The sequence below is a fragment of the Chiloscyllium punctatum genome, chromosome 24 (genome assembly GCF_047496795.1).
Source record: "Chiloscyllium punctatum isolate Juve2018m chromosome 24, sChiPun1.3, whole genome shotgun sequence".
NCBI classification, from domain to species: domain Eukaryota; kingdom Metazoa; phylum Chordata; class Chondrichthyes; order Orectolobiformes; family Hemiscylliidae; genus Chiloscyllium; species Chiloscyllium punctatum.
The window spans coordinates 60,388,586-60,397,115 of record NC_092762.1 but is presented as its reverse complement, the minus strand read 5'-3'; positions in this window follow the sequence as shown (position 1 = coordinate 60,397,115).

The window sequence follows — 8,530 nt, the reverse complement described above, 5'->3', positions numbered from 1 at the left end:
GGGGAATTCAGGGATAACTTGCATTTGGGAATTCAGGGATAAACGTGCACTTGGGAATTCAGGATAAACTTGCACTGGGGAATTCAGGGATTAACTTGCACTGGGGAATTCAGAGATAAACTTGCACTGGGGAATTTAGGGATTAACTTGCACTGGGGAATTCAGAATAAACTTGCACTGGGGAATTCAGGGATTAACTTGCACTGGGAAATTCAGAGATAAACTTGCACTGAGGAATTCAAGGCAAACTTTCCCAATGACTGTAAGTTTATGCAAAGTACTCATCCTCAAGTGCATCTGTCCTCTGCTCATTTTTCAATATCTCATTTTGACTGGCAGCAAGAGATCAAATGGAGGCTGTTGTGTTTGTCTTCACAGGGAGATTTTCCCCTTACGTTGCTGTAGCTTATGTTCTAATCAGACTGGCACAGAGCCCTGCAGGCAGAGTGGATAATGACTGATGTTAATGTGGTTGACTTTGAATGCCCTTGAATGGCCTAGCAAACTGCTCAGCTGTATCAACCGCTACAAAGTTGAATAAAAGAAATGAAACCAGACGGACCACCCAGTCTTGACTAAGGCACTGGAAACAACAATGGCACACACATAGACATCCCTCTCAACTCTTAACAGCCCTCCTGGCTAACATCTGTAAGTCTGTGCCAAACTGGGAGTGCTGTCACACAGAAGCAACAGTCGTAGAATGTACAGCACATAAACAGACCCTTCAGTCCAACTCATCCATGCCGACCAGAAATCCCAAATTAATCTAGTCCTACTTGCCAGTATTTAGCCCATATCCCTCCAAACCCTACCTCTTCATATACCCATCCAGATGCCTTTGAAAGCCTATAACTGTATCAAGCTCCACCAGTTCGTCTGGCAGCTCATTCCATGCAAGCACCACCCTCTGCATGAAAAAGTTGCCCGTTAGGTCCCTTTTAAATCTTTCTCCTCTCACCTTAATCCTATGCCTTCTAGTTCTGGACTCCCCTAACCTGGGAAAAGACCTTCCTGATGAAGAGCTTTCCCCCAAAACATCGATTTTCCTGCTCCTCGGATGCTGTCAGACCTGCTGTGCTTTTCCAGCACCACTCTAATCTCCAGCATCTGCAGTACCCACTTCTGCCTTGGGAAAAGACCTTGTGTATTTGCCCTATCCATGCCCCTAATGATTTTATAAGTCTCTGTAAAGTTACCCCTCTGCTTCTAAAGCTCCAGGAAAAATAGCTCCAGCCTATTCAGCCTTTTCCTATAACTCAAACTCTCCAACCCTGGCAACATCTTTGTAAATCTTTTCTGAATCCTTTCAAATTTAAGAACATCTTTCCTATAGCAGGGAGACCCAAATTAAATGCAGTGTACCAAAAGGGGCCTAACCAATGGCCTGCTCAGCCGCAACATGACCTCCCAACTCCTATACTCAATGCACTGACCAATAAAGGTAAGTATACTGAACGCCTTCTTCCCTAACCTGTCTACTTTCAAGGAACCACAAACCTGCACTCCAAGGTCTCTTTGTTCGGCAACACTCCCCAGGGTCCTACCATTAGCTGCCCCATTTGCCTTTCCAAAATGCAGTATTTCACATTTACCTAAGTTAATCTCCATTTGCCACCACTTGGTCCATCGACCCATCTGATCAAGATTCCGTTGTATTCTGAGATACCTTCTTCATTGTTCATCGCACCACCAATTTTGGTGTTGTCTGCAAACTTAGTAATTATTCCTCTTATACTCACATCCAAATAATTTATACAAATTACAAAAATCACAGGCCTCAGATCCTCCACCACCACTCTCTGTCTCCTACCTTCAAGCTTATTTTTTACCCAAATGGCTAGCTCCCACTTCCTAACCAGTCTAGCAAGTGGAACCTTGTCAAAAGCTTTGCTGAAGTACATGTAGACAACATCCACCACTCTGCCTTCATCAATCTTCTTTGTCACTTCTTCAAAAAATTCAATCGAGTTACTGAAATACTATTTCCCAAACACAAAGCCATGCTGACTATCCCTAATCAGTCCTTGTCTTTCCAAATACATGTAAATCCTGTCTGTCAGAATCCCCTCTAACAATTTACCCACCACTGACATCAAGCTCACCGGTCTATGGTTCCCTATCTTTTCTTTACCTTCTTGCTTAAATAATAACATCACATCAGCCACCTTCCAGTCTTCCAGTACCTCACTCATGGTTATTGATGATACAAATATCTCAGCAAGAGGCCTGGCAATCAGTTTGCTAGCTTCCCACAATATTCTGGGATACTCCTGTTAAGGTCCTGGGGATTTATCCAGTTTTATTTCTTTAATACATTCTGCACCTCTTTCTCTGTATTTTTGGACGCTTTTCAAGATATTACTATTTATTTCTCCCAGTTCCCTAGCTTCCATGTCCTTCTCTGTAAATATTGTTGCGAAATATTCGTTTAGTATCTGACCCATCTCCTGCTGTTCCAAAAAACAATGGCCTTGTTGATCTTTGATGGGCCCTATTCTCTCCTTACTTATTCTCTTGTTCTTAATGTAGTTGTGGAATCTCTTTGGATTCTCCTTATCTCTATTTACCAAAACTATCTGATGTCCCCTTTTTTGCCTTCCTGATTTCCCAGACGATAACGCTTGTACTGCTTTTATAGTCCTTGAGGGATTCACTCAATCCCAGCCATCCATACCTGCCATATGCCTCCATTCTTTTTCTTGACACCCAGAGCCTCAATTTCTCTAGTCATCCAGCATTCCCTACACCAAACAACCTTGCCCTTCACACTAATAGGAACATGCTGGATTCTCATTATCTCATTTTTGAAGACTCCCACTTTCTCGCTATCCCTTTACTTGCGAATGCCTGTGCCCAATCAACTTTAGAAAGTTCTTGCCCAATAGCATCAAAATTGGCCTTCCTCCAATTTAGAATTCTAACTCTTAGATTCAGTCTATCCTTTTCCACACCTATTTTAAAACTAATATAATTATGGTCACTGGCCCCAAAGTGCTCCCTAATTGACACCTCACTCACTTGCCCTGCCTTATTTCCCAAAAAAAAGGTCAACATTTGCTCCTTCTCTAAAGGTACATCCTGAATAAGAAAATGTACTCATTCTCACATATTCATAACAAAGAGGCAATATCCCAAACACAACCACCACCACCTCTGAGTATGTGTTGTGTCACAAACCAGTAAGGAAGACTGCACTGATAATTGAGCCCCACTATTCCACTGGCTGTCATACATGCTGAACTTGAGAGTGTAGTGGTGGAAAAGCACAGCAGGTCAGGTAGCATTCAAGGAGCAGGAGAATTGACATTTTAGGCAAGAGCCCCTTCATCAGGAATGAGGCTTGTGAGCTGAGGGGTGGAGAGATCAATGAGCTACCAGACTAAACCTCCAATGTTATCATTTTCCCTAACTGACTGCTATTCAAGACTGAAGCAATTTACACAGGAAAGTAATTCTGCTTATTGTAAACAAACTTGTACTTTAACAAATGGCAAACAAAAAAACATTGCTATTTTGCTCTGTTAAGCCAAATCCCTTTAAGACCCCAAACACTCACACAGTTAGTCTCGAAGACAATAATCAGATTGATACAATTATTAGGGTAGAAAACATATACAGGGATAAACAAAACCTGTAGTTCAGGAGTCCAGGTCAGAAGGGTGGAATAAGTTGTTTTTCACAGATCTTTTGATTTTATTCAGTGATGTGACTCGATATTGTCTGGAGAATGATGGCTGTTTGTTGATTCAATTGCTGATCACGTGGACTTTGATCTTGTAATAGAATTCTTTAAATCTCTTTTCCCACATCAAGAGAAATGGTGAGAGATGCTTCTTGTTTCCAGCTTTCTCAATGTTTAGGAATGCACTACATTCACAGTCTGTAACAATCTGTGACTGGACCAATCTGAAAACTCTCATTAGGTGTTATGGACTGGACCAGAGCCTCTCAAAATATTTTAAGAAAGTAGCCTAGACCCTAACTTTTTCTTATTTTAACAGCAAATGCAGAGTTGTTGTTCTGGATGCAATATGACTGGTCAAACTACTCCACGTTAAGCAAAACATAATTTATTTAAACACTGTAGTTAAAGTACAACCAAAGAAAGAGGAAGTTAGAAGAACAACTCTATCGGAAATCTTAATCAAAGACTAGATACAGTAACTATTCTTAATTAACTGTTCCAATATGGTAACTTCCCATAAACACACCCTTGGCATAAAATGAAAATTCAGACAAAGATTCTCACATGTAGTTCTCCAATCCAGGAGAAAGAAACGTCAAGAGAAAATTCAGAGATAGTAGCAGCCAGGAGACATTCACTCTAGACCAACTCTGTTGAGACTCCAATAGCTTCTGAAACTACTGAAAAAAGGCAAAACCCAGAATTCTGGATCTGAGAGTTGGCCAAAACCATTCAGGCTGCATTTAAAAAAATGCATGGCCTCCCAAGCTGTTTACTCAAGTGGACTTCGGTAGTCAGCTCAGTACCTCTGCCGTACAACCTCTCTTCAGAAAACGCCAGGACAAAATCATGTCTTAAAGTGACAGCATCATCACATTAGGGACTTTTTCCTTAACTCAAAGACTCCTCGTGCCTCTGCATGTCATACATTCCCAACTCACTACTCTTAAACAGCAGCAAAGGGCTGGATCTGAACTTTTTTTTGCCTAAGTCTGAGTTGTTTACATGTTTTGGAGGGTTGATGTTGTGAAGCCAAGCAAGTTCTCTCGTTGTATCTTACCAAGCTCACCTCACTAACTACCCACCACTAATTACCTATGATGTCCCTCACATCCAATTTCCAGCTCATTTTGACATGTGCCGCTCCTGGAACAGCTTGCCACTCAGCAGATATCCCAGCATTCATTGGCATCCCTTGGACTTTGGCCATGCTTAAAAACCCATAATGAGCAGCCCTACTTAGTTGTAGACATCTACCCAGACTTGGCACACGGGGTGTGGGGAGACATTGGTACCCTCCTTTGTGGCTAGTGACTAGGAGGTCCTGCTATATTGGATAGTGACCGCACAGAACTTGCTCCTGAGGTAACAGCACCCAGACTATGCCAGCCTGGTGCTAGATTGCCTCCCAGCTGAGTTAAGGCAGTCTCGACTCGCACTGTAAGAGGTCAATGACCTTTTCCATTCTGCCAGGGCATGCTCCACCATCTTCTTTGCTACCTCACATTCATTCTCCCACTGCTCCTGTACTCACCTGCCACCAGGGCTCATGTGCTACCACTGTCTTCCCCACTCACCCAACCCCTGACTCCACTCATTAAGCATGTCTCCCCATCTGCACTGAGAGTAATAGCCACACCACCCATTCTCATCTCCCAGAGTACCTGCCTTCCTTTCATTCACAATAGGGCAGAATATGTCATGGCAGTTAGGTGTTGCCCCGAATGAGATGATCCTGACTTCGGCTGCCATGAGCAAGGCCTGATTTGCTATTGGAAGCCGCCTTTGACTTATTGTGCTGAGAACCCACCTCTTGACTTGACTGAGGTTAGTTAACAACCCTTCCTGCTATAGGAAGGATGTTGTTAAACTTGAAAGGATCCAGAAAAATTTTACAAGGATGCTGTCAGGATTGGAGGGTTTGAGCTATAGGCTGTGGCTCAATAGACTGTTTTCCCAGGGTTTCAGTGACTCTTTGAGGTTTATAAAATCATGAGGGGCATGGATAGGGTGAATAGTCAAGGTATTTGGGTAGGAAAGTCCAAAACTAGAGGGGATAAGTTTAAGGTGAGAGGGGAAAGATTTAAAACCGGTATAAGGGGCAACTTGTTCATGCAGAGGGCAGTGCATGTATGGAATGAGCTGCCAGAGGAAGTGATGGAGGCTGGTTCAATTACAACATTTAAAAGGCATCTGGATGGGTATATGAATAGGCAGGGTTTAGAGGGACATGGGTGAAATACTGTCAAATAGAACTGGATTAATTTCGGATATCTGGTGGCTTGGATGGGTTGGCCTGAAAGGTTTGTTTCCAAGCTGTACATCTCTATGACTCCAGTTTTGTGTCTGTATTAATTTGCATGTCAAAACAGCAGTAATATTGATCTCATTCTGGTTCAAGTGAAAACCGTTCCACTTGCACCGGTCCCAGCTTCTCCAGAAATGGTCCAAGTGATGCAGGAATCTAAAACCCATCCTCCTGCCCCAATTCTTGAGCCACATATTCATCTGCCCTATTCTCCGATTTCTGTATTCATCCTGTGTGGCACTGCCAGATTGCAATTTTCGAGTTCCTGCTTCTTAATTCATTGCCTAGCTCCCTGAATTCTTGCAGGAAGGCCGCATCCTTCATTCTAGCTCGATCATTGGTATCAATGTGTACCACAACCTCTGACTTATCACTCTCCCCCTTGAGGATACCCTGCAGCTACTGAGTTACCCTGGCACCAGGGAGACACCACACCATCCTGGAGTCATGTCTGCAGCCACAGAAACGCCTGTCTGTTCCGTGACTAATGAATCTACTCTGATTACTGCTCCTGATTTCTTCTTCCTCCCCTCATGTACAGTCAGGCAGCTTATGGTGCCTGAAGCTTGGCTGTGTGCACACTCCTTTGAGGAACCAGTGCCCTGATCAGCTTCCAAAATGGAATATTAACCCTACATGATATCAAGAAACAGCAGAAAGTACCAGATACTGCTCTCTCATTTACCCATGGGATGTGGGCATTGCTGGTTGGGCCAGCACTTATTGCCTGTCCCTAGTTGCACTTGAGAAGGTGCTGGTGAGCTGCCTTCTTGAACTGCTGTAGTCCACCTGCTGGGAAAAACTCAAAATGCCATTTAAGGAGGGAATTTCAGGAGTTTAGCCCAGTGACAGTGAAGGGACAGTGATATATTTCCAAGACAGGACAGTGATTGGCTTGGAGGGGAACTTGAAGGTGGTGGTGCTCCCATGTATCTGCTGCCCTTATTCTTCTAGATGAAAGTGGTCATGGGTTTGAAAGGTGCTGTCTGAGGATCTTTGGTGAATTTCTACAGTGCATCTTGTAAATAGTACACACTGTTGCTACTGAGCATTGGTGGTGGAGTGATTAGATGTTTGTGGATGTGGGACCAATCAAGTGGGCTGCTTTGACCTGGATGGTAGTTGTTGGACCTGCACCCAACCAGGCAAGTGGGTAGTATTCCAACACATTCCTGATTTGTGCCTTGTAGGTGGAGAACAGGCTTTGGGAAGTCAGGTGGTGAGTTATCTGCTGCAGTATTCCTCGCCACTAACCTGCTCTTGTAGCCACTTTGTTTATGTGGTGAATGCAGTTGAGTTTCTGGTCAATGGTAACTCCCAGGGATGTTGATAATAGGGGATTCAGTGATGGTAACACCATTGAATGTCAAGGGCGGGGGTTAGATTGTCTCTTATTGAAGATGGCCATAGCTTAGCATTTGTGTGGCGCAAATGTTACTTGCCCCCTTTCAGCCCCAGCTGGATATTGTCCAGATCATGTTGCATTCAAACGTGGACTGCTTCAGTATCTGAAGAGTCGTGAGTACTGATCATTGGCAGAAAACCCCACTTCTGACCTTATGATGGAGGGAAGGTCATTGATGAAGCCGCAGAAGACTGTGGGCTGTAGGACACTACCCTGAGGAACTCCTGCAGTGATGTCTTGGAGCTGGGGTGGCTGTCTTCCAACAACAACCATCATTTTCCTATGTGCCAGGTCTGGCTCCAACCAGTATAGGGTTTTACCCTGTTTCCCATTGGCTCCAGTTTTGCTTGTGTGGAGGCTGGCACAGTTACAACATTTAAAAGGCATCTGGATGGGTACCAGAATAAGAAGGGTTTGGAGGGATATGGGCCAAATGTTCACAAATGGGACTAGATTAATTTAGGATACTGGTGGCTTGGACAGGTTGGACTGAAGAGTCTGTTTCTATGACTCTATGAATGTCTTGATATCACACTTAGTCAAATGCAGCCTTGATGTCAAGGGCTGTCACTCACATCTCACCTCTGGAATTCAGCTGTTTTGTCCTTGTTTGAAACAAAACAGTAAAGAGGTCAGGAGCTGTGTGGCCCTGGCAGAACCCAAACTGGGCATCACTGAGCAGGTTATTGCTGAACAGGTGCTGCTTGATGATCGAGAGTAGACTGACAGGCCAGTAATTGTTTGGGTTGGATTTGTCCCTTTTTTTGCACAGGGCATACTTGGGCATTTTCCACATTGTTGGGTAGATACCAGTATTGTAGCCATGCTAGGGGTGCAGCAAGTTCTGGTGCATATATCTTCAGTGTTATTGCTGGAATGTTGTCCGGGCCAATCATCTTTGCAGAATCCAGTGACTCCAACTGTTCCTTGATATCACGTCGAGTGAATCAAATTGTCTGGAGACTGGTATCTGTGATGCTCGGACCACTGGAGAAGGTTGAAACAGATCATCACTTGGCGCTTCTGCCTGAAGATTGTTGCAAATGCCTTAACCCTTTGTACTGGGCTCTTCCACTATTGAGGATGGGGATATTTGTGGAGACACTTCCTCTAGCCTTTAAAAGAATTA